Source organism: Phascolarctos cinereus, unplaced genomic scaffold (assembly GCF_003287225.1).
Source record: "Phascolarctos cinereus isolate Bilbo 61053 unplaced genomic scaffold, phaCin_HiC Scaffold_3;HRSCAF=262, whole genome shotgun sequence".
NCBI classification, from domain to species: domain Eukaryota; kingdom Metazoa; phylum Chordata; class Mammalia; order Diprotodontia; family Phascolarctidae; genus Phascolarctos; species Phascolarctos cinereus.
In genome coordinates this window covers 255,960,089-255,987,494 of record NW_027555736.1, presented here as the reverse complement: position 1 = coordinate 255,987,494, position 27,406 = coordinate 255,960,089, and the positions used below count along the sequence as shown (strand labels likewise).

Below are 27,406 nucleotides of genomic sequence, written 5' to 3'. Positions count from 1 at the left end.
TCATCAGCATTCCTGTATATCACAAACAAAACTCTGCAAGAAGAGATAGCAAGAGATACCACATTTAGAATAACTGTAGGCAGTATAAAGTACCTGGAAGTATATATGCCAAGACAAAACCAGGACCTACATGAATATAATTACAAAATGTACTATATACAAATAAAGTCAGACTTAAATAATTGAAGAAATATTAATTGTTCATGGGTGACAATTATTCCTAAACTAATGTATCCATTCCATGCCATCCCAATTAAATTACCAAAAATAATTATTTTATTGCACTAGAAAAAAATAATAAAATTCATGTCAAAGAGAATAAGCTCAATAATACCAAAGGAATTAATTTTTTAAAATGTAAAGGCGGGAGGTTTAGCAGTAACAAATTTTACATTATATTATAAAGCAGTAATGATCAAAACTATCTATTACTGGTTAGAAGTAGACAGGTAGATGAGTGGAACAAAGTAGATATACAATACAGAGTAGTAAGCAACTATAGTGAACATCATATTTGACAAATGTAAAGATTTAAGCTTTTGAGATAAGAATTCATTATTTGATAAAAAAAAATTTGGAAAACTGGAAAGCAGTATAGGAGAAATTGGGTATAGAAATGAATATAGGACCTAGTTATAAAAAGGGATAGCATGAGAAAACTAGAAGCACATTGAAGAAAGGAGAACAATTTATGGATATACAAGAGACAGAGAGCATTGAGAGATGTTCAATAGACACTTTTCATTACATTAAATTAAAAGTGTTTTCTACATATAAAACCAATGTAGCTAAGATTAGAAGGAATGCAGAAAATTGGGGGGGAGGGATTTTATAGACAGTTTATTGGCTAAAGGTTTCATATTTCAAATATATAAAGAACTTTGTCAAATTTATAAGAATATGAGCCATTCCCCAATTGATAAAAGGTCAAAGTATATGAATAGATTGTTTTTCAATGAAGAAATGAAACTCATATATAGTCATATCAAAAATGCTGCAAATATTTTTAAATATTTTATTTTTTCACAATTGCAGGTAAAGACAATTTCAGCATGAATTTTTCTTAAGAAAAAATATTGCAATGCACACAATGAACATAAGATCGGATTAATATAAAAAAACAAATTTTCACTTCAAGGAAACTTATTCAATGAATATTACACATTATTTTCAAAGTTGTCTATCTTTTCTTTGCTTTCTTGTATAAAACATAAAACATCCTGTGCTGTGCACCTTTTTTATTTTTTCCCCTTCTCCCCTCCCCAAGAAGTCTACAATTAAGCATGCATGTGTGTGGTATGTGTGAATGTATGTACACATGTGTATATATGCATATATGTACACACAAACATCTATACATACCTATGTAGATACACGTATACCTATATTGATACATGTATACACAGATATCTATAAACATGTACACATATACATTTGAAAGCATACACACACATACATCTATACATATGAATATATTATGATTATTTCCACTTGTCATATTTCTCTGAAGGTAGATAGCATCTTCCTTCATAAGTTCAAGTCTTTCCATATTTTTCTACAAACAGCAGCTGGTCATTTTCTATACCACAACAATATTCTGATCCAATCACATTGTATCTGGGATATTGTCTATGAGAGTTTCTCCCCTGCCCAATTTTCTACATTCCCTCTATTCTTGGCTACATAGGTTTTATTTATACAGGAAATTTTTAATTTAAAATCATCAAAACGATCCAGTTTACACTTTAACACCTTACAATATGGTTTAAGTTCTGATACTACTGAATTTTGTTTCTTCACATCTTTTTACCCTGGTTTTCTTGAAGTTCCTAACTCTATACTCTTCCAAATGAACGATCTCATTATTTTTTCTGACTCAGCAAAATAACTTTTTAGTAATTTAATTGGGATGACATTACATAAATAGATGAGTTAGGTAAAATTGTCATTGCATAATGTCATATCATATTGTATCATATTAGCTTTATCTACCCATGCACAATAAATATTGCCTCCATTATTTCGATCTAACTTTGTACAAAAGGTGTTTCATATTTATACTCATATAATTGCTGTGTCTCTTTTTGGCAAGGACATTCTCAATTTTTATACTCTCTAGCTACTTTATATACTCTAAAAGTATTGGTTTATGTGGCCAACACGTAATACAGTTTCTCTATTTTTCTCTTTTCATTAAAGCTGATTTTAACATTAAATTTGTCTGAGATCATGATCATTTTTCCTGCCTTTTTATATAAGAAATTCTCCTCCTGACCTTTATTTTATATTTCTGTGTATTTCTAATTTTTATAGCATTTCCTGAAAGCAACATATTGTTGAATTCAAATTTTTAATGTGCCATCACTTTCCATGTCATAAGTAAAATTTGATGTCATTCATATTCTAAACTGCACTTACTTGTAGTATATTTCCTCCTTCCTATTTTCCTCACTATCCTTCCCACTCTATTCCTATCCCTCCTTACTCCTCTACTTTACTTCTACCCGCATTCTTTTTTATAAGATTTTGAGTTCCAATTTTTTCTCTCAATACCTTCATTTTCCTCTTCCTAAACTTGTAGGCAATAAATGGGTTACATGTGCTAATATATAAAATATGTGTCCATATTAATTACAGTTGTGAAAGGAGAAACAGATCAAAAGTGAAAAAAAAACAAAAAACAATGAAGTAAGTGAAAAAAATTTGTTTCAATCTGCATTCAGAGTCTACCATTTCTTCATTTGGATGTGGATAGCTTTTTCTTTGACAGCCCGTTGTACTTCTCTTGGATCATTGGGTTGTTGAGAAGAGCACAGCAATTAATACTTGATCATTGCACAATGTTGCAGGTACTGTGTGCAATGTTTTATTGATTCTGCTCATTTCATTTTGCATCAGTTCATAAAAGACTTTCCAAGATTTTTTGAAATCTTCATGTTCACCTTTCTCATTGTAGAATGGTATTACATTATATTCATATACCACAGCTTGTACAGCCATTCCCTGGATGATGGGCATTCCCTCAGTTTCCAATATTTTGGCACTGTAAAAAGAGCTAGTATAAATATTTTTTGCACATGTAAGTCCTTTTTTCTTTTTATATAATCTCTTTGAGATACAGGCATAGTAGTAGTATTGCTGGATCAAAGAGTATGCACAATTTTATAGCCCTTTGGGCATAGTTCCAAATTGCTCTCCAGAATGGTTGGATCAGTTCATAACTCTACCAGCAGTTTATTAGTGTCTCATTTTTCCCACATCTTCTCCAACATTTATCATTTTCATTTTCTGTCGTATTAGCCAATATGATATGTGTGAGGTGGTATTTAAGAGTTGTTTTCATTTGGATTTATCTAATCAAAAGTGATTTAGAGCTTTTTGATGTGACCACTAATGGCTTTGATTTCTTCATCTAAAAACTACCTGTTCATATCATTTGACCATTTATCAGGAGGGAAATGACTTGCATTCTTATAAATTTGCCTCAGTTTCTCTCTCTCTCCATACACATGCACACACACACACACACACACAGACAGATATATGTGTGTATATAGATAGATATAGATATAGATATAGATATAGATATAGATATAGATATAGATATAGATATAGATATAGATATAGATATAGATATAGATATAGATATAGATATAGATATAGATATAGATATTTGCCTGTTTATACTTCTCTTAGGTCTTGATAGTGGAGATCAAATATTTGTTCTAACTCTGGTCTTCTCCTTATAAAAGCTTGAAATTCTTCTATTTCATTGAATAATCATTTTTTTCCCTTGATGATTATAATAATTTGTAATTTGCAATATACTTAATTTTCTTTGATAGTTTCTTGAAAGCTGCTTTTCAGGTCCTCCTTTTCATTATGCCTTTCAGATACTCTAGTGATTCTGATATTGTCTCTCTTTGATCTATTTTCCAGGTCACTTGTTTTTCTCATGAGGTATTTTATACTTTCTTCTATTTTTTCATTCTTTTTAATTTGTTTGATTGATTCTTGATGTCTCATAGAGTCATTAGCTTCTACTTCCCAATTAGAACTTTTAAGATGTTGTTTTCCTCAATTAGCTTTTGCACTTTCGTTTCCATTTGGCCAATCGTACTCTTTATTGAGCTGTTGTTTTTTTCAGTGGATCTTTATATGTCCATTTCCACTTGGCCAATTCTACTTTTTAAGCAGCTGTTTTCTTTTTCCAAACCATTGACTCTTTTTTGTAATTCTTTTGCATTATTCTCATTTATTTTCCCAATTTTTCTTCTACCTGTCTTATCTGATTTTAAGCTCCTTTTTGAGCTTTTCCATGAGTTCTTTCTAGGCTTGAGATCACTACCTGGTTTTCTTTCGGGAGTTGCCAGTAGGTCTTTTGACATTGTTGTCCTCTTCTGAGTTTGTGTCTTCATCTTCCATGTTACAATAACTTTCTATGGTAAGATTATTTTTTGTTTGTTTCTTGCTCATCTTTTTTGGCATTTTCTGGCACTGTTGTAGGCTACAGAAGATGTGGCGGCTTATCTGATTCTGAGCCAGGGTCATAGTGGTGGTGTCTGGCACATGCTGAGGCTAATGGTGTGTTTCTGTGCTTCCCTGGAGGTACACTGAAACACATGCAGTCTGGTCACTGGAGGTTTCCTGTTTACCCAAAGTTATACTGAAGAACATAGCAGTTCTGAGAGCTGATGTCAGCCTGTTCTTTTGACTATGCTAAGGTAGATGGAGGGTCCTGGTGATGTTTGCCTGCTTCATTGCACTGGGACTCAGGATGTATTGCTTGTTTGCTGAGATCACACCTGCTGCTGGCTTGCTGGGATGCTTCCTGTCCTGTACTATGCATGATGATCTTCCAAGTTCCTTGAGCTCAAAACCTATTTCCCCTGTATTTTTGTAGCTTCTGTTGCTCTAGGATTTGTTTTATGGTTGCTTACAGATGAATATGGGAAACTTATGGAGATTTTCCACTTAGTCTACCATCTTGGCTCTCAGAAATAAATATCTCTAAATCATGATTCATCAGAGAAATTAAAATTAAAATATATTTGAGATATCATCTGTCACCTATCAGATTGGCTAAAATAATAGAAGGGGAAAATGACAAATGTTGGAGGAATGTGACAATATTGAGGCATTAGTAAATCATTAATAAAACTATGAACTCATCCATCCATTTTGGAGAATAATCTGAATTATGCCCAAAGTTACAAAAATGTAGATACCCTTTGACAGCAACACATTACTAGGTCTGTTCCCCAAGTAATTAGGGAAAAGAGGAAAAGGACCAATTTTTTTTCTAAAATATTTATAGCATTCTCTGTGGTGGCAAAGAACTGGAAATTGAGGGGATGCTCATCGATTGGAGTGGTTAAATAAATTGTGATATATGGTTGATTTTAGAAGAACATGGAAAGACTTGAAAGGATGAAAAGTGAAGTGAGAGGAACCAAGAGAATGTTGCTCAAGGAATAGTTATGTTCAACCAAAAATTGGACAAATGGGGGGGGAAAATCCTCTGAGAAAACAAATCCTTAAAAAGGAGAATTGGCCAAATGGAAAAGGAGTTAAAAAGTAGCTGAAAAAATAACTCCATAAGAATTAAAATTGGCCAAGTGGAAGTTAATGACTCTATGAGCATCAAGAGTCAGTAAAACAGAATCAAAAGAATGAAAAAATAGAAGAAAATGGTAAACCTCACTGGAAAAATAACTGCCAGGAAAATAAATCCAAGAGAGTAATTTAAGAATTAGTGGATTACCTGAAAGCCATGATCAAAAAAGAGCTTGGACAACATCTTTCAAGAATCATTAAGGAAAACTGCCCTGATATCCTAGAACCAGAGGATAAAAGAGTAATTGAAAGAATCCACCTCCTGAAAAGATATTAAAATTAAACTCCCTAGAATAATAGCCAAATTCCAGAACTATCTGTCAAGGAGAAAATACTGCAAACAGCCAGAAACAAACAAGTCAAATGTCACGGAGCCAAAGTCAGAATTACACAGGACTTAGAAGCTTCTACATCAAAGGATCAGAGGACTTGGAATATGGCATTCTGGAAGAAAAGGGACTTTGATTACAACAAAAATAACTACCCAGCAAAACTGAACATACTCTATCAGAAAGAAATGTACATTCAATGAAATAGGAGACATATTTCTGATGAAAAGACCAGAGCTAAACAGAAAATTTGATCTTGAAATACAAGACTCAAGAGAAGCATAAAAAGGTAAACAAGAAAGAAAAAAATGTTATTTAATAAGGTTAAACAGTTTACATCTTTATAAGGGAAGATGATATTTGTAATGCTTATGAACTATCTCTATTAGGGAAGTTAAAAGGAATATACACAGACAGAGGCTATGGTATAAGTTAACTTTGATGTGATGATATAAAAATAATGGGTGAAAAAAGATTGTTCTGGGAAAAGAGCAAAGGGAGGCAGAATGGGGAATTATATATGAAGAAGTGAAAGACCTATTACAGTAGAGGGAAGAAGGGAGAGGGTTTGAACCTTAATCTCATAAAATTTGGATCAAAGAGGAATAGAATACACAGTAGGTATAACCTATAGGAAGTAAGGGGAGAGAAAGAAAGGGAAAGGGCTGATATTAAGGACATGGTGGTAAGAAGCAAAAATCTGCTGAGGAGGGACAAAGTGAAAGGAGAAAGAGAGAAGAGTATAAACAGAGGAAAATAGGATGGAGGGAAATAAATACTTAGTAATCATAACTGTGAATGTGAATGGATCAACTCTCCCATGAAATAGAAGCAGATAGCAGATTAGATTAAAAACCAGAATCCTACAATATGCTATTTACAGGAAATACATTTGAAGCAGAGAGACACACACACAGAGTAAAGTTAAATATACTAGGCTTCACTGAAGTTAAAAAAAAAAAGCAGCAAACAAACCTGGTCTCATACAAAGCAAAAGCAAAAAATAGATCTAATTAAAAGAGGCAAGGAAGAAACCTACATCTTGCTGAAAGGAACCATAGATGAGGAAGTAATATCAATACTAAACATATATGCAAATGATGTAGCATCCAAATTCTTAAGGAGAAGGAAGGAAGGAAATAGACAGAAAATATACTACTGTGGGACCTCAACTGACCCCTCTCAGAACCTGATAAATCCATAAATAAATAAACAGAAAGAAATTAAGGAGTGAATAGAATTTTTTTAAAAAGTTAAATATGATAGACCTTGGAGAAAATTAATGGAGATAGAAAGGATTATACCTTTTTTCATGTATATGGCACCTACACAAAAACTGACCATATTCTAGGGCAAAAACCTCAGAATCCAATGCAGAAAGGCAGAAATATAAAATGCATACTTTTCAGATCATAATGCAATAAAAATTACATGTAATAAAGGACCAGGAAAGATAACTAAAATTAATTGGAAACTAAATAATTTAATCCTAAGAATGAGTAGGTCAAACAACAAATCATAGAAACAAACAATAACTTCATCTAAGAAAATGACAATAATGAGACAACATACCAAAATTGTGGGACACAGCCAAAGCAGTTCTTAGGGGAAATTTTATATCTCTAAATGCTTTCATGAATAAAATAGAGAAAGAGAGATCAATGAATTGGGCATACAACTAAAAAAGCTAAAAAGAACAAATTAAAAAACCCAACTAAACACCAAATTAGAAATACTGAAAATCAAAGATGAGACTAATAAATAAAAGTAAGAAAAATATTGAAGTAATAAATAAAATTAAAAGCTGGTTTTATGGGGGAAAAATAAAATAGATAAAGCTTTATATTAAAAATTAAAAAAGAAAGATACTTTATCTAGTAAAAAAAAAAAAAAAATTACCAGTATCAAAAATGAGAAGGGTGAATTCACCCCAATGAAAAATAAATTAAAGCAGTAACTAGTAGACAATATAAAATATTTGGAGAGTACCTGCTAAGACAAACCCAGGAACTACATGAACACATATGAGAGCAAGAAAGAGAAAAACATAAACAGGGAAAATAGGATGGAGAGAAAGACACAGACAATAATAATAACTGTGAATGTGAATGGGATGAACTCTTCATATAACAGGAGCAGATAGCAGAGTGGATCAAAAAATAATCCTACAATATATTGTTTACAAGAAACACATTTGAAGTAGAGGGATACAGAGCAAAGATAAAAGCCTGGAGCAGAATATATTATGCTTCAGCTGAAGTAAAAAAAAAAAAAGCAGAGGTAGAATCCTGATCTCAGAAAGAAAGCAAAATAGATATAATTAAAACAGATAAGGAAGGAAACTACATCCTGTTAAAAGTACCACACAATGAAAAATACCTTACTAAACATATATGCACCAATGGTATAGCATCTAAATTCTTAGTGGAGAAGTTAAGAGCATTAGAGAAAAAAAATAGACAACAAAAGTATACTAGTGGGGGACCTCAACCTCCCCTCTCAGAAAGATGAATCTCCACAAAATAAACAAGAAAGAAGTTAAGGAGATGTACAGAATTTTAGAAAAGTTAGATATGATTGACCTCTGGAGAAAATTGAATGGGATAGGAAGGAATATACTTTTTTTTCAGCAGTACATGGCACATAAACAAAAATTTACCATGTACTAGGGCATAGAAAACTCACAGTCCAATGCAGAAAGGCAGAAATATTAAATGCATTCTTTTCAGATTATGATGCAATAAAAATTATGTGTAATAAAGGGCATAAAGAAGACTAAAATTAATTGGAAACTAAATAATCTAATCCTAAAGAAGGAGGGTCAAACAACAAATCATAGAAACAATCAATACTTCATCTAAGAGAATGACAATAATGAGACAACACACCAAAACTCATGGGATGCAGCAAAAGTGGATCTTAGGGGAAGTTTATGTCTCTCATGCTTACATGAATAAAACTGAGAAAGAGAAGATCAATGAATTAGGCATGCAACTAAAAAACCTAGAAAAAGAACAAATTAAAAATCCTCAAATACCAAATTAGAAATTCTGAAAAACAAAGGAGAGATTAATAAAATTGGAATTAAGAAAACTATTGAACTAATAAATAAAACCAAGAGCAGCTTTTAGAAAAAAAAGATAAAATAGATAAATATTTGGTTAATTTTTTAAAAAAAAAAAGAAAACCAAATTACCAGTATCAAAAGTGAAAAGGGTGAATTCATTACCAATGAAGAAGAAATTAAAACAATAATTAGGAGTTATTTTGCCCTATTATCTGACAAAATTTGACAATCTTAGTGAAAGGGATGAATATTTACAAAAATTTAAATTGCCCAGATTAACAGAAGAGGAAATAAAATATTTAAATAACCCCATTTCAGGTAAAGAAATTGAATAAGCCATCAAAACTCTCAGAAAAAAATCTCCAGGGCCAGATGGATTTACAAGTGAATTCTATCAAACATTTAAAGAATAATTAATTTCAGTACTATATAAACTATTTGGGAAAACAGGCAAACAAGCAGTCCTTTTCTGATACAAATATGGGGCTGATAGCTAAACCAGGAAATTCAAAACAAAAAAACATAGACCAATATCCCTAATGAATATAGATGCAAAAATTTTATTTATTTTATGTGAGGCAATTGGGGTTAAGTGACTTGCCCAGAGTCACACAGCTAATGAGTGTTATGTGTCTGAGGCTGGATTTGAACTCAGATCCTCCTGACTCCTGGGCCAGTGCTCATCCACTGACCACCTAGCTGCCCTGATGCAAAATTTAAATGAAATGTTAGCAAAGAGATTACAGCAACTTATCTCAAGGATAATGTACTATGGTCTAGTAAGATTTATACCAGGAAGGCTGGGCTGTTCAGTATTAGGAAAGGTATCAGCATAACTGACCATATCAAGAACAAACTAACAAATCATATGATTATCTCAATAGATGCAGAAAAAACTTTTGACAAGATATAACATCCATTTCAATTAAAAACATTAGAGAGCGTAGGAATAAATGGAGTCTTCCTTAAAATGATAGGTAGCATTATCTAAAGCCATCAGCAAGCATTACATGTAATGGGGATAAGCTAGAAGAATTTCCAATAAGATCAGGGGGTGAAAAAAGGATGTCCATCAACACTCTCTTATTCATATTGTACTAGAAATGTTAGCTATAGCACCAGTAAGAGAAGCAAAAGAATTGAAGGAATTAAAATAGGCAAAGAAGAAACAAAGCTATCACTTTTTGCAGATGATAATGATGGCATACTTAGAGAATCCTACAAAAGCAAGTAAAAAATTACTTGAAATAATAAACACTTTTAGAAAAGTTTTGGATATAAAATAAACCCACATAAATCATTGCATTTCTATATATTACTAACAAACACCAACAACAAGAATAGAAAGAGAAATTCCTTTAAAGTTACATTAGACATTACAAAAGATTTGGGAGTCCACTTGCCAAAACAAACCAGGAATGACATGAACAAATTACAAATCACTTTTTACACAAATAAAGGCAGAACTAAACAATTTGAAATATCAGTTGTTCATGGATAGGTTGAGCTAATATAATAAAAATGACAAATTTACCTAAATTAATTTACATATTCAGCACCATATCAAACTATTAAAAATATTTGAAATAGAAAAAAAATTATAAAATTCATCTGAAAGAAAAAAAGGTCAAGAATATCAAGGGAATTAATGAAAATGCAAAGGAAGGTGGCCTAGAAACACCAGATCTTAAACTATATTATTATTGTGGTAATTTATTATTTGATAAACCCAAAGACTCCACCTTCTGGGATGAAAACAGTATTTGACAAAAACTACTAGGAAAATAAGAAAATAGTATGGCAGAAACTAGTCATAGACCAACATCTCACACCATATACCAAGATAAGGTCAAAACTGGTACATAATTTTGAATAAAGGATGATATCATAAGCAAATTAGAAGAGCAAGGAATAATTTACCTATCAGATGTATGGAGAAGGGAAGAATTTATAACCAAAACAGAGAAGAACATCACAGAATGTAAAATGCAGAATTTTGATTACATTAATTTAAAAAAGGTTTTGCACAAACAAAACCAATGTAACCTAGATCAGAAAGAACAAGTGTCTTAGATAAGAGCCTCATTTCTCAAACATATGTAGAACAGAATAAAATTTATAACAAAATCATCTCCCAACTGATAAGTGGTCAAAAGGAATGAACAGGCTGTTTTCAGAGAAAGAAATTAAAGCTATCTATAGTTATATGAAGAAATGCTCTAAATTACTTTTGATTAGAGAAATAAAATTAAAACAGCTCTGAGGTTCCATCTCATACCTAGCAGATTGGCTAACATGACAAAACAGGAAAATGATAAATGTTGGAGAAGATGTGAGAAAATTGGAGCACCTGATGCATCATTGGAGTTGTGACTGTCCAGCCATTCTGAGAGCAATTTGAACTATGCCCAAAGGGCTATAAAATGGCATACCCTTTGATCCAGCAATACCATCACTAGTTCTATATTTCAAAAAGATCATCAAAAAGGGAAAAGGACCCACATATACAAAAATATTCATAGTAGCTCTTTTTATGGTGGTAAAGAATTGGAATTTGAGGGAATGCCCATCTATTAGGACATGACTAGAGAAGATGAGGTTTATGAATGTAATGGAATACTATTGTGTTGTAAGAAAATATTTTTGGATTTCTGGGATCCAAGATGATGAAGTAAGAAGCAAGTCACTCTCATTCTCTCTTATTCACCTCTAAACACCCAGAAAATATCACCCCAAGAAAAATCTGGAACAGCTGAGCCATCAGAAAGATGGAGTGCAACAATCTTTTAACCCAGAGAGCCTGGGGAATTCATGGGAAACATCATTCTTTCTCTGGTGGAAGGGGAGCAGTACAGGACAGAAGGTGTCCCAGCAAGCCAGTGACAAGCCCCACCTCAGCAAAGCAGAAGGAGATCCTGAGCCGCAGGTGGTGGAGTGGGCAAGCACCAATACCAGGACCCTTAAGTGTTGGCACTGGCAGGGAAACTGGTCAAGTCGAGGACCAAACTTCTCTGTGCTTCAGCATAACTCCAGGAAGCACAACTCCAAGCAAGCAGGTATCCTCCAGCAGTGAAAACTTCTGGTGCTTCAGAACAGCCATCCTCAAGGGGACAGAGCCCCTCCACCCCAAGAGCTTCGGTGTTGCTGAGCTGAGCTGAGCACCAGGTAAGCTACCAGACCCTTACAGTCTCCAGCTGCCAGCCTGAGCCCCAGAACACAAACAGTAACCAGGTCCAGGACCCTCCAGCACAAGAAGCTTGGTCAGTACCCTCTGTGCTCCACAGGAGAGCTCAACTTTAAAAGCCAGGAAATAGACAAATCATGAGCAAAAAGCAAAAGGACAATGACCTCAGATTCTTACTATGGAGACAGGGAAGATCAAAACACAAATTCAGAAGAGGACAATATTTCAATATATCCACATCCTAAACCTCAAGGGGGAATATGAACTGGTCTCAAGCCCAAAACACCTTCTTGGAAGAGCTCAAGAAGGATTTTAAAAGTCAAATAAGAGAGATAGGAGAAAAATTGGAAAAGAAATAAGAGGTATGCAAAAGAAAGTCACTAGCTTGCAAAAAGGACAAAAATAGATTGTAGAAAATAACTCCTTAAAGCATGCAATTAGCCAAATGGCAGGGGAAAGGAGGGGGGGGAAGTGCAGTGAAGAAAACAACTCCTTAAAAAGTATGATTGGCCTTGGGGACAGCTAAGTGGCACAGTAGATACAGCACTGGCTCTGGAGTCAGGAGGACCTGAATTCAAATCCAGCTTCAGATACTTGATAGTTAATAGCTGTGTGACCTTGAGCAAGTCACTTAACCCCAATTGCCTCACAAAAAAAAGAAGTGTAATTGGCCAAATACAAAAGGAGGAACAAAAACTCACTGAAGAGAAGAACTCCTTAAAAAGTAAAATGTAAAAAGTAAAACTTGCAGTAGCCAAGACGGGGAGTAAGGAGTAAGTCACTTTCACCCTCCCTTATTGACCTTGAAAAACCCAGAAAATATCACTTCAGGAAAAATCCTGGAACAGTGGAGCCAGCAGAAAGACAGAGTACATCAGCCTTTTAGCTAAGGGGATTAAGGGCAAAGATCCCTCTTGCTGTGGTTGAAGATGACCAGTACAGGATAGGAGGCATCCCAGCAAACCAGTGGCAAGCTGCACTTTAGCAAATGTGCAAAAGGTCCTGAGCCCCAGGGTGGAGGAGCAAGCAAGTGCCAAAACCAGGAACCCTTCCAGCACCCCACCCTCGTGTGTATTGGCACAGTCGGGGGAACTGGCAAATGCTAGCTCAGAGAATGACCATGTGTCCCAGTGGACAGGTGTCCACCAACAGCTGAACTTAACCATGCTCTAGTGCAGCCCCAGGTGAGGAGGCAACCTCCAATGGCTATGCTACTCCAGACTGCTCCCCCCACAACAAGCCTCAGTGTAGCTCTGGGAAATGTAGAAAAACCCCACCAATCACTTCCTGAAAGAGATCACAAATTGAAAACTCCAAGGAATATTGTTGCCAAGTTCCAGAATTATCAGGTCAAGAAGAAAATACTACAAGCTGCCAGAAAGAAAAAAAAAATTAAATACCATGGAAGCATAGCCAGGATTAGACAGAACCTAGCAGCTTCTACATTAAAGGTTCAGAGGGCTTGGAATATGACATTCCAGAAGTCAAAGGAGCTTGGATTACAAACAAGGATCAACCACCCAGTAAAATGAGCATAATCTTTCAGGGGAAGAGATGGGCATTCAATGAAATAAGCGACATCCAAATGTTTCTGATGAAAATACCAGAGATCAAGACAAAATCTGATCTTTGAATACATGGCTGAAGAAAGGCATAAAAAAGTAAACTGGAAAGAAAAGAACAACATGTTATTAATAAGAGCAAACTGTTTACATCCCTACAAGGGAAGATGACACTTGTAATTCTTGAGAACTGTGTTGTTATTATAACATTTAAAAGGGGTATACATAGACAGACGATGTGGGTATATGCAGACTTTGATGTGATGATGAAAAATCTAAGTGGTGAAAAGGGATTGTACTGGGAGAAGAGGAAAGGAGGAGGCAGACAAAGGTAAATTATATCACATGAATAGGCTCAAAAACCTATTACAGTAGAGGGAAAGAAGGGAGGGAGATGACCAGTGTTTGAGCACCAGATTTGGCTCAAAATGGGAATAACATAATCAGTTAGCTATAAAAATCTAACTTACCCTATAGGAAGTAGGAGGAGAAAGGAGAAAGCAAAAGGAAGCAGTGAATAGAAGGGAGGGAGGAAGTATTAAGGGTAAAAGGGAAGAAAATGGAAGTGGCTAGAGAAGAGAGGGCAAACTGAGGGAGGTGGTCATCAAAAGAAAAACTCTAATGAGGAGGGAAATGGAGAAAGGAGAGAGAAAAACATAAGCAGGGGAGAAATAAGATGGATAGAAAGACAGAGATAATAATCATAACTGGGAATGTGCATGGGATGAACTCTCCCAGAAAATGGGAGAAGATAACAGAGTGGATTAAGCCTACAATTATGTTGTATTGTACTCCTACATCTATGTTGTAGTATCCTACAATATGTTGATTACAAGAAACACACTTGAAGCAGAGGGATGTGCAGAGTAAAGGTAAAAGGCTGAGCAGAATATATTATGCTTCAGCTGAAGTAAAAAAAAAAAGCAGGGGTAGCAATCCTGATCTCAGAAAGCAAAAGAAAAAATAAATCTAAATAAAGGAGATAAGGAAGGAAACTACATCCTGATAAAAGGTACCATAGACAATGAAGTAATATCATTACTAAAAATATATGCACCAAATTGTATAGCATCCAAATTCTTAGACGAGACGGTAAGATAGTTACAGGAGGAAATAGATAACAAAACTATACAAGTAGGAGACCCCAACTTTCCCTCTCATACCTAGATAAATATAACCACAAAATAAATAAGAAAGAAGTTAAGCAAATGAATAGAATTTTAGAAAAGTTAGATGTGACTGACCTCTGCAGAAAACTGGAGATAGGAAGGAATATACCTTTTTCTAGGCAGCACATGGCAACTACACAAAAACTGACAATGTAAACAGGACATAAAAATCTCATAATCCAATGCAGGAAGTCAGACATATTAAATGCATCCTTTTCAGATTATAATAAAATAAAAATTATGTAATAAATAGACAAAAATTAAAAATTAATAGTCTAATTCAAAGAATGAGTGGGTAAAAAACAAATCATAGAAACAATCAATAACTCATCTAGATAATGACAATAATGAGACACATAACAAATTTATGGAATGTGGGAAAAGCAGTTCTTGGGGGAAATTTTATGTCTCTTAATGGTTACATGAATAAAATAGAGAAAGAAGAGGTCAATGAATTGGGCAAGAAAAAACAAATTTAAAATGTCCAATGAAATACCAATTAGAAATTCTAAAAATCAAAGGAGAAATTAAGAAAATCGAAACTAAGAAAACTATTGAACTAATAAATATAACTAAAAGCTGGTTTTATGGGGGAAAAAAACAATAAAATAAATAAACCTTTGGTTAATTTGTTTGAAAAAAAGGGAAAGAAGAAAACTAAATTACCAGCATTAAAAATGAAAAGGGTGAATTCAACAATAATGAAGAGGAAATCAAAACAATAAATTGGAGTTATTTTGCGCAACTGTATGCCAACAAATTTGACAATTTTAGTGAAATGGATGAATATTTACAAAAATATAATTGTCCAGATTAAAAGAAGAGGAAATAAAATGCTTAAATAACCTCATTTCAGAAAAAGAAATTGAACGAATCATCAATGAACTCCCTAGGAAAAATTCTCCAGGGCCAGATGGATTTACAAGTGAATTCTATCAAACATTTCAAGAACAATTAATTCCAATACTACATAAACTATTTGGGAAAATAGGTGAAGAAGGAGTCCAACCAAATTCTTTTTATGATACAAATATGGTGCTGATACCTAAAACCGGGAAGAATCAAAACAGAGAAAGGGAATTATAGACCAATTTCCCTAATGAATATAGACACAAAAATTTTAAATAAAATATGAGCAAATAGATTACAGTAACTTATCACAAGAATTATACACTATGACCAGGTAGGATTTATACCAAGAATGCAGGTCTGGTTCGATATCAGAAAGCTATCAGCATAATTGACCATATCAACAACAGAACTAAGAGAAACCACACGATTATCTCCATAGTTGCAGAGAAAGTGTTCCTGTGCCGGCTGCTGGGGGCGGCCATGGCGCCGCTTCTGGAATGCGAGAGACAGCTGGTGCTGGAGCTGTTACAAGAGGAAGGGCTGGTGGTGAGTGCCCGCGGGCTCGGTGCAGACCGGCTCCTCTACCACTTCTTCCGGCTGCACTGCCACCCGGGGTGCCCGGTGCTGGTGCTCAACACTCAGCCGGCAGAGGAGGAGTATTTTATCAATCAACTGAAGTTAGAGGAAGTTGAACACCTTCCTGGACGTGTGACAAATGAAATTGCAAGTGGAAGTAGATATGAGGTTTATACCCAAGGTGGTGTCCTATTTGTAACAAGTCGAATTCTTGTGCTAGATTTCTTGACTGACAGAATTCCTTCAGATTTGGTTACTGGCATCTTGGTCTATAAAGCTCACAGAATCATGGATTCTTCTCAGGAAGCCTTTATCTTGCATCTCTTTCGTCAAAAAAATAAACATGGTTTTATTAAAGCTTCCTCAATAACGCTGTTGCCTTTGATACTGGCTTTTGTCACGTGGAAAGAATAATGAGAAATCTTTTTGTAAGGAAATTGTACCTGTGGTCAAGGTAAATTGCCCTGTTTACGTGGCACATTTTTATGATCACTACTGTCTGTTATACTCAGGTGTACCATAATCATTTTACATGTTAATTTTGAATGATATTGTTACTTTTAAACATGCCAGCTAGAACATGGAGATAGGAATCTGTAGTCTATACAGTTATAATACTTTGGTAACATGGAGAGAGTTTGGTTGTCAGGTCCCTGCTGTTTTCCACCAAAATTATGTTCAGGTGGCTTGAGAGCCTCTTTCAATTTTCTTTAAAACCTTGCATGGGACCTTTAGATACCTGAAGGCCAAAATAGAGGAAACATTATATGTAATGGGGATAAACTAGAAGCATTTCTAATAAGATCGATGGTGAAACAAAGATGTCTATTGTCACCAATGTTATTCAGTATGTTAGAATATTAGCTTTAGCAATAATAGAAGAAAAAGAAATTTAAGGAATTAAAATAGGAAATAAAGATGCAAAGCTATTACCCTATGCAGGTGATATGATGGTATACTTACAGAATCCTAGAGGATCAACTAAAAAATTCCTTGAAATAATAAACAAATTTAGCCAAGTTGCAGGACATAAAATAAGCACACATAAATCATCAGTATATCTCTATATTACTTATAAAGCCCAACAGCAAGAGATAGAAAGAGAAATTCCATTTAAAGTTACAGTAGACATTATAAAATATTTCAGAGTCTACCTGCCAAAAAAATTCAGAAGCTATCATCAATGGATTTGAGACCTGTCAGTTACCATCAGTCTGGTTTAGCCCATCTGCCTAGATGGGTTTACTGGGGTGTGGGTGCAGTCCACCCTACAGCTTCAACAGTTCGGTAAATGTTGGGCTGAACGAGCAAAATCTTGGAAGGTGGAAGTACAGGACACACCAAGGGAATAATAAGTAGTCCATTTGGGGTAGGCATGTAAAGGGCACAGTAAGCCTTAGAAAGGTAGCATAAGGTTAGAGAACACTGAATTCTAGGTTAAGGAGTTTAGACATTATTCAATAAACAATAGGGACCACTGAAGACATTCGGAGGGCAGTAGCATGATCAGAACAACTGATTAGGAAGATAGATGTAGCAGTAATAAGAAGGATGCAATGAGGAAGGAGAGAATAAAAGTTGGAAGAACAGATCTCCCCGTCTTGCCATGAATCCACTCTCCTATCACAGTCTATTCAAATACTATCTATCCTTGTCTACCAGGTCACCATCAACAGCCCCAGTGATCATAAGGGACCCTGCAACATAGTTGAGTTCTCAGGAACAGGGCTGATCAGCAAAGCCCCATGACTCCTGCTGACAAGTTTGGTGTCCTAAACATAGTGTGCATAGACGTAGAATGTAGCAAAAGGTAAATACCACAAAATAACATAACCAGAATAATCATGTATAATTTGCTTTATCCTCCTTGTTAGAGTCAGTAACAGTCAAGGATACTAAGGGAGTTGCAGTAATCACTACTCCTCTACATCTCTCCCTGTAGAAAACTCACAGAATTATGTTTTCACCTCTTCATTCTGCTGCTCTCTCCTCTCTTCAATCTGGTTAATAACCAGAATGTCTGGTTGATAAACAATCCTGAACCTTCTGAAGGCTCCACAGGAATGCTCTGAAGGAAGGAGATTGTGTGCTGGACTGTATCACTGTGCAATTATTATAGTGATGATGACGACCACAGTGATAGATCTCTAATCAAAAACCCACCTAGTGGAAGCCCTGAGGTCTAGTACACCCTGAGTCAGTGATCTTTTTCCTCCCAGGAGATTTACAGTAGTTTTTTGTGCAGATGGTAGCATGGGTGTGACAAAACCTAAAATTTGCCTAGGGAAAACCTCCTTCTACCCACTCTCCTCAGTTTTCCTTATGTGAAATTTTGAAGAATTTATTCACGGAAAGAGGTTTTGCTACAGGTACACACACACCAAAGAAACCTGTTCTGACCTCAAACCTGTCAGTGAGTTAGGAGGCTATCTGCCCAAAGTGTTTGAAGATTTCCACCAGTAGAATTGGTGAATGAGAACAGTTAGTTCTGAAGTCCATGAAGGCAGCTGAATGAAGTTGGTCCTGTGAAGTGCTTAGAGATTGGTCAGATATCAAAAACACTAAGGTTATCCACCACATCTCAAGCCATCACCAGTTGTCTTAACTTTTTTCTTGCCATTGGAGTTCTATGACTCTGGGAGAGTAAGACTGAGACTTTTCCCAACTCTGCCTCACTTAAATACAATTCACAAACAAGTTAAGACACCCTGTGATGTCATTAGTCCTCTTCAAAAATGAGGGAATAAAAATCCCACAGTCTAAATAACTCAAAGACTAAAGTGTGTGACTCAGGCTAAACAGTCTCACAAGATAGAAGTCAATGAGTAAAAGAAGAATTCTGCTTACCAGTTCATACTTTCAAAACAGAATTATTACTACTTAAAAAAAAATCAATGACAAACAGCATGTTCCTTCTTAAAGGGACCATGCACATTAGATATATCACCACTACAAGGCTCAATTCCAGGTAACAGACACCCAGTAGTCTCTGTGAGTCAGAGATAGTGACCATTTGGAAACAAAACACAGTAAAATGACTGATGGACTCTTATCTCCCTAAAGTACTTTTCTGCTCAGAGACCAAGATAGACATCATGCATTAGCACTCATGGATCCAGAATGTTTTTTAATTTTATTTTATTTTATTTTTGGGCAGTTCAGGTTAAGTGACTTGCACAGGGTCACACAGCTGGTAATTGTCAAGTGTTTGGTCTGAGGCTGGAGTTGAACTCAGGTCCTCCTGATTTCAGGGCTGGTGATCTATCTACTGCACCACCTACCTGCCCCATGAATAACTTTGAAAAGAAAAAATACATCAAATGCTCTCCTAAGCATGCCCAGAAGTGTCATTTCTTCTTTGTTGATCAAAAATACACATGAAGTCAAATCACATCACTATTGTAGAGATCTCAAACAAAGAACCTCACTCCATGTCATCATTTTGTTTCTCTAGTGAGATTTACCATAGGTGGTTCCAGGTTTTCTATTGTGCAAATTATTTATACTATGTAGGCTATTAATTCTGCTTTCACAATTCTTATTCCTCTCTTCAATGATTCAGGAATATCCTGACTTAATTCTGCATTCTTTCCCTTGCTCCTTTATTTCTATCACCAATTAAGAAGGCAAAAAATATGTTAAGAAAAATACATATGCAGTCATACAAAACCTATTTCTGTATTAGCCATGTTCCAAAAAAAGGAAAAAAAAGGGAAAAATTGCTTCAACCTACACTCTGAGTCCATTAGTTCTCTCTCTGAAGGTGGATAGCAGTTTATTTCATGAATCCTTTGGAGTTATGGTGAATCATTGCAGTGATCAGAGTTGCTAAGTCGTTTGCAGATTCTTTTCCTTATGATATGGCAATTATTTTATAGTCAGTTCTCCTAGTTATACTCGCTTCACTTTGCATCAGTTTATCTGAGTCTTCTCAGGTTTTCTCAAACCATTCCTTTCATCTTTTCTTATACCACATCATATGCATATACCATAATATGTTCAGCCATTCCCTAATTGATTGGCATCCCGTCAGTTTCCAATTCTTTCCTACTACAAAAAGTGCTACTACAAATATTTTTGTTTATTTGGATCATTTTTATTTTTATTTTATATCTTTGAGGTATATTACTAATAGTGCTACTGCTGGCTCAAAAGGTATGCAAATTTTGTACTTTGGCTATAGTTCCATATTTTCTCCAGAATGGTTCCACTACTTCACAGCTCTACCAATCCCTTTAGTGTATTCATTTTCCCACATACTCTCCAGCATTTGTCATTTTCCTTTCCTGGCATGTTAGCTGTGTCTCATAGGTGTGAAATGGTAACCTTAATTTACATTTCTCTACTTATTAGTCATTTAGAGCATTTTTAATGTCTACTGATAACTCAGATTTCTTCCTCTGCCAGTTCATATCCTTTGTCCATTTATCAATGGAAGATTGCCTCCTAGTTTTACAAATTTGGCTCAGTTCTCTATACATTTCAGAAATTAGATTGTTATCAGACAAACTTGCTGCACACTTTTCCCCAGTTTCCAGCTCTCGTTCTAATTTTGAACATGGTGGAGTAACCACTCTTTCCTATTTCCTTCTCCAAGTGTAGTCTCATTTTACACATAAGGAACTGAGGCAAATAGGGGTTACCAGACTTGCTCAAGGTCACACAGATAGTATCAGCCAGGTTTGAACTCAGATCTTCCTGACTCCAAGCCCAGTACTCTATCCACTGAACCACCAATCATCTCCAAAAGACTTATGGATACCTTAAGTCTAAATTCAAAGAGAAAAGCACATGCCTATTTCTCAGCACCAGGGCTAGGATTCAAACTCAAATTCTATTATTCTAAATTTAATGTTTTACTGTCCTTAAAAGTTCAAGTCAGCTTCCACCTCCTCCTTGACCACCTGGTACACATTTCCTTCTCATCTCTGCCTCACACAACTCGAGTACCTTCAAGGCTCAATTCATGTGAAACATCTTTCATGTAGTTTTTCTTTTTAACACCTATGCCTAATTGTATATTAGTATTCCCTTTTCAAATTACATGTTCTTGACTTCTCTAGGTACATGTTGCTATCCCCCAAGAGGAATGTAGAGTCCTTGACCTCAGGAAACATTCCATGTTTATCCTTGTTTTCTAAGAGTTTATCATGCGATCTTTTCATATGGCAAGGATTTAGTTGTTGGTCATCCTTCATTTTGGAAGAAGATCAGTAACATCACTGGGTGAGTCTTGACTCATTGGTGAATTGGATTTCAGTGAGACAAAATTGGGAAAAGTCATCAACCTAGCTCTTTCTACCACAGTCATCCAAGTACAGTGGCAAGACAAAAGTTAAGATGACTAGGGATAGCCTGGGATGCAGTGGATAACTTTGGTATCTTTGCCATCTGGCCAAGGTTTAAGTGCTCCACAAGTGCCTTCTTCAGCTGCTTTCTTGGCCACTGACATTAATTGTCCTCCTCTCATTCCACTGGGAGAAGTCTTCATGTACTTAGGTTTGACATCCCCCAAACTCATCAATGGGTTTCAGGCCTTTCAGTTACCATCAATCTGCTTTAGCCCATCTGCCTAAACGGTTTTACTGGGTGTGGCTGCTGTGCACCCTACAGCTTCAAGTGTTCAGTAAATCTTTGTTGAACTGAATAAGCAAAGTCTTGGAAGGTGGAAGTGGAGGACACACAAAGCAATAATAAGTAGTCCATTTGGGGTGGACATGTATAGGGGACAGTAAGACTAGAAAGGAAGCATAAGGTTAGAGGACCCTGAATCCTAGTTTAAGGGGTTAAGACATTATTCAGTAAACAGTGGGGAACCCCTGAAGACATTCCAGGGCAGTAGCATTATGGGAACCACTGATTAGGAAGATAGAGGTAACAGTAATATGAAGGATGCAATGAGGAAGGAGACAATAAAAGTTGGAAGAACACATCTCCCAGTCCATCCATGAATCCTCTCTCCTACTATGACCTACTCAAATACCATCTATCCTTTTCTACCAGGTCACCATCAACTGCCCCAGTGATCATAAGGGACCATGCAACATAGTTGAGTTGTCAGGAACAGGGCTGATCAGCAAAGCCAAATGACTCATCCTGATAAGTTTTGGGTCCAATGTAGACATAGATACTATACATACTATGTATAGACACAGAAAGTAGAAAAAGGTAAATACCGCAAGATAACATAACCAGAAAAATCATCTATGATTTTCCTTATCCTCCTTGTTAGACTCAATACCAGTCAAGATACCAAGAGAATTGCAGTAATCATCACCCTTCTGTAACCTTCCCTATAGAAAACTCACGGAATTACATTTCCACCTCTTACTTCTGCTTCTCTCTCCTCTCTTCAGTCTGGTAAATAAAAAGAATGTCTGGTTAATAAATATTCCTGAGCCTCCTGAAGGCTCTGCAAGAATACTCTGAAGGTGGGAGATTATGTGCTGGACCGTATCACTGTGTTATTATTATACTGGTGGTTACTACAATATGCCACAGTGATAGACCTCCAATCAAAAATCCACCTAGTCGAAGACAGAGCTCTAATGCATCCTGTGTCAGTGATCTTTTTCTCCCCAGGAGACTTACAGTAGAGATTTCTGTGCAGATGGTAACATGGGTGTGACAAAACCTAAAATTTGCCTAGAGAAAAGATCCTTCTACCCACTCTCCTCAGAGTTTTCCTTATGGGAAATTGTGAAGAATTTATTCACAAAAAGAGCTTTTACTAAAGGTATGCACACACCAAAGAAACCTGTTCTGACTTCATACCTGTCTGTGACTTAGGAGGCTATCTACCCAAAGCATTGGAAGATTTCTACCAGGAGAACTGGTGAATAAGAACAGTTTGTTCTGAAGTCCATGAAGGCAACTGAAATAGGTCCTGTAAAGTGCTTAGAGGTTGGTCAGATATCAAAAACTCTAAGGTTATCCACTACATCTCAGGCCATCACCAGTTGTCTTGACTTTTTTCTTGTCACTGGAGTTCTATGACTCTGGAAGAGAGAGTAAGACTGAGATTTTTCTCAACTCTGCCTCACTTAAATCCAATTCACAAACAAGTCAACACACCCTCTGATGTCATAAGTCCTCTTTTAAAATGAAGGAACACAGTCCCACAGTCTAGATAACTCACAGACTAAAATGTGTGTCTGAGGCTAAACAGTCTCACAAGATAGAAGTTAATGATGTGTAAAAGAAGAGTTGTGCTTACCACTTCCTACTTTCAAAAAGGAATTATCACAACTTAAAAAAAATTAATGACAAAAAAGAATTTGTCTTCTTACAGGACCAGTAATGTTAGATATATCACCACTTCAATGTTCAATTACAGGTAACAGACACCCAATAATCTCAGTGGGTCAGAGATAGTGACCATTTGGAAACCAAACCCAGTAAAATGATTGATGGACTCTGATCTCCCTAAAGTTCTTTTCTGCTCAGAGACCAAGACAGGCATCATGCATTTGGACTTATGGATCCAGAACATTTTTTAATTTTTTTTTTTAGGCAGTTGGGGTTAAGTGATTTTCCCAGGGTCACACAGCTAGTAAGTATCAAGTGTTTGGTCTGAGGCCAGATTTGAACTCAGGTCCTCCTGACTTCAGGGCTGGTGTTCTATCCACTGCACCACCTATCTGCCTCATGAATGGCTTTTAAAAGGAAAAATACATCAAATGCTCTCCTAAGCATGCCCAGAAGCATCATTTCTTCTTTGTTGATCTCAAAATACACGTGAAGTCAAATCACATCACTATTGTAGAGATGTCAAAGAAAGAACCTCACTCCATGTCATCTCTTTTGTTCCTCTGGTGAGATTAACCATAGTGGATTCCAGTTTTTCTATTCTGCAATACAGGCTATATAATACAATATAGGCTATTAATTCTCTTTCACAAGTCTTATTCCTCTCTTCAACCATTCAAGAACATCCTGAACTAATTCTGCATTCTTTACCTCACTCCTTTATTTCTATCACCCATTAAGAAGGCAAGAAATACCTCATGAAAAATACATGTGCAGTCATGTAAAACCTATTTCTGTATTAGCCATGTTCCAAAAAAAGAAAAAAAAAGGGGGAAATTGCTTCAACCTATACTCGGAGTCCATTAGTTCTCTCTCTGAAGGTGGATAGGTTTATTTCATGAATCATTTGGAGTTATGGTGAATCATTGCAGTAATCACAGTTACTAAGTCTTTTGCAGCTTATTTTCCTTATGATATAGCTATTATTTTATAGATGATTCTCCTAGTTATGCTTGCTTCACTTTGCATCACTTTATTTGAGTCTTCTCAGGTTTTCTGAAACCATCCCTTTCATCTTTTCTTATAGCACTTATTCCATCATATGCATATATCATAATATGTTCAGCCATTCCCTAATTGATTGGCATCCCCTCAGTTTCCAATTCTTTGCTACTACAAAAGTGCTGCTACAAATATTTTTGTATATATGGATCATTTCCTTTTTCTTTTCTGTCTTTGAGGCACAATACTAAAAGTGCTATTGCTGGGTCAAAAGGCATGCAAAGTTTTGTAGTCCTTTGGCCATACTTCCATATTTTTCTCCAAAATGATTCCACTACTTCACAGCTCTACCAATCCCTTTAGTGCATTCCTTTTCCCACATCCCCTCCAGCATTTGTTGTTTTCCTTTCCTGGCATGTTAGGTGTGTCTCATATGTGTGAAATGGTAACCTTAATTTGCATTTCTCTACTTATAAGTGATTTAGAACATTTTTATATGACAATTCATAGTTCAGATTTCTTCCTCTGCCAGTTCATATCATTTGTCCATTTACCAATGGAAGATTGCCTCCTCTTTTTACAAATTTGGCTCAGTTCTCTGAACATTTCAGAAATTAGATTGTGGTCAGATAAACTTGCTGTAAATTCTTCCCCACTTTCCTGCTCTCCTTCTAATTTTGAACATGGTGTTTTCTTGGGAAAGATACTAGAGTAACCACTCCTTGCTATTTCCTTCTCTAGGTATATCCTCATTTTACAGATGACGAACTGAGGCAAATAGAGGTCAATTCACTTGCTCAAGGTCACACAGCTAGTATCTCCCAGGCTTCAACTCAGATCTTCCTGACTCCAGGCCCAGTGCTCTATCCAATGTACCACCAGCCATCTCTAAAAGACTTTTGTGTACCTTTTAAGTCTAAACTCAAGGGGACAAGAATATGCCTATTTCTCAGCACCAGGGCTAGGATTCAAACTCAAATTCTCTTATTCTAAATCTAATGTTTTAGTCTCCTTCAAAGCTCAGTCAGCTTACACCTCCTGCTTGACTCCCTATTACTCACTTCCTTCTCATCTCTGCCTCACAGAACTCGAGTGCCTTCAAGTGTCAATTCCTATGAAACATTTTTCATGTTGTTTTTCTCCCTAACACCTATCCCTAAATGTATATTAGTATTCCCTTTTCAAATTACATGTTCTTGACTTCTCTAGGTACACGTTGCTATCCCCCAAGAGGAATGTAGATTCCTTGAGGTCAGGAAATATTCCATGTTTATCTTTGTTTTCCAAGAGTTCATCATATACCCTTCATATGGCAAGGATTTAGTTGTTGGTCATCCTTCATTTTGGAAGAGGACCAATAACATCACTGGGTGACTCTTGACTTGTTGGTGAATTGGATTTCAGTGAGACAAAGTTGGGGAAAGTCATCAACCTAGCTCTTTCTACCACAGTCATCGAAGTACAGTGTCAAGACAAAAGTTGAGATGATTAGGGATAGCCTGGGATGCAATGGATAACCTTGGTATCTTTGATGTCTGGCCAAGGTTTAAGTGCTCCACAAGAGCCTTCTTCAGCTGCTTTCCTGGCCACTGAAACAAACTGTCCTCCTCTCATACCACTGGGAGAAGTCTTCACATCCCCTTACATATCCCCCTAACTTATCAATGGGTTTGAGGCCTGTCAGTTACCATCAGTCTGGTTTAGCCCGTCTGCCTAGATGGTTTTACTGGGTGTGGCTGCTGAGCACACTACAACTTCAACTGTTCAGTAAATCTTTGTCAAACTGAATAAGCGAAATCTTGGAAGGTGGAAGTGCAGGACACACGAAGGAATAATAAGTAGCCTATTTGGGGTGCTCATTTATAGGGGACAGAAACCTGGAAAGGTTGTATAAGGTTGGAGGACATGTAATCCTAGGTTGAGGAATTTGGACATTATTCCGTAAACAGTGGGGAACCACTGAAGATATTCCAGGGCAGTAGCATTATCAGAACCACTGATTAGGAAGATAGATGTAGCAGTAATATGAAGGATGAAATGAGGAAGGAGAGAATAAAAGTTGGAAGAACAGATCTTCCGGTCTCTCCATGAATCCTCTCTCCTATCATAGTTTATTGAAATACCATTTATTCCTTGTCTCCAGGTCACTATCAATTGCCCTAGTGATCATAAGGCACTCAGTAACAGAGTTGAGTTCTAAGAAACAGGGCTAATTAGCAAAGCCACATGACTACTCCTGACAACTTTGGGGTCCTAGACACAGTATGTATAGAAATAGAATGTAGTAAAAGGTAAATACCACAAAATAACATAAAAGGAAGATCATCTCTCATTTTCTTTATCCTCCTTGGTAGAGTCAAAAGTCAAGATAGTAAGAAAGTTGCAGTAATCATTACTTCTCTACATTCCTCCCTGTAGAAAACTCATGGAATGACATTTCCACCTCTACTTCTGCTGCTTTCTTCTCTCTTTGGTCTGGTTAATAAATAGAATGCCTGGTTAATAACATATTCTGAGGCTCCGGAAGGCTCCACAAGAATGCTCTAAAGGAGGGACATTGTGTGCTGGACTGTATCACTGTGTGATTATTATGGTAGTGATTCCAACCAAAGAAATAGATCTCTAATCAAAAACCCACCTAGTGGAAGCCCTGAGCTCTAATGCACCCTGTGTCAGTGATCTTTTCCCCCCCAGGAGATTTACATTAGAGATTTTTGTGCAGATGGTAGCATGGGTGTGACAAAACCTAAAATCTGCCTAGAGGAAACCTTCTTCTACCCTCCCTCCTCACAGTCTTCCTT

General features: G+C 36.1%; 1 pseudogene; it reads left to right on the top strand.

The window, feature by feature from the left end:
* Window positions 1-15,544: 15,544 nt before the first annotated feature.
* On the top strand, window positions 15,545-16,813 carry LOC110204040 (DNA repair endonuclease XPF pseudogene; annotated as a pseudogene).
* Window positions 16,814-27,406: the final 10,593 nt, after the last annotated feature.